Genomic DNA, 2,713 nt, shown 5'->3' with positions numbered 1-2,713 from the left:
CCTCACAAGTAAGGACTTCAGGAGGAGGGATATGTGCTGTACCTAAAGGAGTTGACCAAAAGCAACAAGACGTCCAACACTGCTTCCAGGCAGCCATCTGCAGTAGGGTTGCCAGCCTCCAGGTGGGGCCTGGAGACCTCCTGCTTTTACAACTGATCTCCAGCTGACAAAGATCAGCTCCCCTGGAGAAAAGGGTTGCCTTGAAGGGGGGACTCTATGGCATTGCACCACGATGAGGCCTCTCCCCTCCCCAAACCCCGCCCTCTCCTGGATCCACCCCCAAAGTATTCCAGCCCAGACTTGGCACCCCTAGTCTGCAGCTTGGATGACAAACTGCGTGCTTTTTGCAGTAAAGCAGATGGAAATTCATCTTGAGGACAAAACACCCGTGCTAGGCTTGCCAAGTCCCCCTGGGGGGCAGGGAAACCCCCGCCCGAGAGGCCCGTTACCCGCCGCTGGCAGATCGGGCCCCGGGGGGAACCCCACCCCCAAAGCACGCGATGTGCCCGGCGTCAGCACATCACTCGTTTTCCCTTGGATGATTGTGGCCCCGCCCCCTGCGTGCCCGACGTGGTTGCGTCACTTCCGGGTGACGTAATTGTGGCGCGCACACGCGCACAAACTCCCAGAGTCCCCCGCTCTACATACAGTGAGGACTTGGCAACCCTAAGCTGCACTGCTCCTCATTCGCTTTATTTATTGCAACTTTAGGTTGACGACACACACATCCAGAGACCTGGGAAATTTCATACCAGATTATTATATCATTGAAGATCTTTTTTGTGGTGTGTGTGCAGTCACCATGAGAAGTTATCCACGGCCTACTTCATAAATATTCAGCAACCTACACAACATATGAGGAAGCAAAACCAGCCTTCAATTTATATATATATTAACTTCTGGGTGTGGTTCTCTTTATAATAGTATTATTGGCCACTGAGGAAGGCCCTAAAGGCCAAAACATGTATTAGTCATTTGATATATTCATTAACTGCGTATGCGAAATCATCGATGCAGTTTCAATCCACTTCGGTGACCGTTTGCAAGTGGATTTTTCCATTTCACACCACAAAATCCAGTCGCAAACTGCACTGAAAGTGGATTGAAAGGGTGTTATTTAGTACACAAAATGCATCACGGCTTATATAAAACTCCTGTTGATGCTCTGTGTCGTCTGATCTTTGGACTGTTTGTTTTTAATCTTTTAATCTTTGCCACCGTGGACACCATAAATTAAAAATATATTTTTATAATATTTATTTTGAGGTTAGCGTGACCCTTTTAACATTGTCGGTATAATTTGGGTTGCGTTTGTCTTCCCCCGTTTTTGTCCTTTGGCCGGCAACCCCTGGTCAGTAGAAAAGCTGGATTACCTGCCTGTGTCGGTCTGAAATGAAAACACACAGGTATGGTGTGATTTCTCATATACACGCCCCATCCCTCTCTTTATCTGAGTTTTTCAGATTTATTTGTTTAACAGAGTGATAGGGCTTTTTTTCTGGCTAATCAACATTTTCTTTGGTATGGGAGGAGAGAATTTGCTTACGGATTACTGCTATCAAAAGTCAACACTCTTTTCTAAACCAGAGCCAGAACAAAAGCATCAGGCGCAAAGGAAAATATTAAACCTTTTCCTTAATTCTCTTTCATGATTAATCAATGGCACAAAACGTATTCAAGATCCTTCCTTCGGTTTGGCTGTGTATCTAGGCGACTCACGAAAGGTGATTGGCAGAGATTAGTGTTTTAGACTTGAGCGAAAAAATTAATTGTGGCGGTTGCTATGAATTGTCCAAGTGTACTTGTGCTGGTTGTTGCGTTTCGTTATTAAAGATGCGATATGACCCTTTGAATCAAGGATGTGATTGGAAATAATACTGGAAAATATACGCATTGTGGTGTATTTTATTAGCCACTTATTTTAATCATTTTTTAAAATCCTAAACCCCTAGTCAACACTTGGTTTTTCAAAGCTGCATACAATAAAAAAATGTGAAAAGCCAAGTACAAAACAAATTTTAAAATGCAGCTGTAGAGAACCACCATACTAAATGAACCAACAGAAGATCTTAGAAAACCACTAGCAGATTTCCCAGTATCCTACGTGCTCTATACCCTATATATCCGATAAGCAGAGGTCATTTCGGGGGGAATCGCTTGCAATTTCTTGCTTTCAAACTGCTAGGTTGGCAGGAGCTGGAACTAGAGACGGGAGCTCACTCCGTCATGCACTTGAAAAGGTTGTGGGGGGAGGGCACAGCATTTTCAGATGATGGTGGTGTTCTCATGACAGGCACAAGGACGTTGTTGTATCTAGTTGGGCCCTAACTCTGGTTACCTGTGGTGGATGAATGCACATCGACATGAGGTAGCCAAGGGGTGGGCCAGCGCCTTCCAGTCCCTGACACAGCTCTTATCAGAACTATGGCTTGCCCAAGGTCATCCAGCCAGGTGCAAGTGGAGGAGTGGGGAATCAAACCTGGTTCTCCCAGATTAGAGTCCGCGCACTTAACCACTACTCCAAACTGGCTCTCACTGAGAAGTCCATGTCCTTTGTCACGTTTACAAAAAGTGGGGATGCTTAAAAGAGCAGCCTCACTTCTAAAGGTGGCCTGTACAGCAGACAGTATTTGAAGATATACCAGAGTGACCTGTGCACAAATTCTCCTTCACTGGGAAGCAAAGCTCTCTCTAAGGTGTCGATTCTTGTGAG

This window comes from Gekko japonicus, unplaced genomic scaffold (genome assembly GCF_001447785.1).
Source record: "Gekko japonicus isolate JY-2015 unplaced genomic scaffold, Gekko_japonicus_V1.1 scaffold3859, whole genome shotgun sequence".
In the NCBI taxonomy this organism is placed as follows: Eukaryota; Metazoa; Chordata; class Lepidosauria; order Squamata; family Gekkonidae; genus Gekko; species Gekko japonicus.
Note: the sequence above shows the minus strand (reverse complement) of the source record.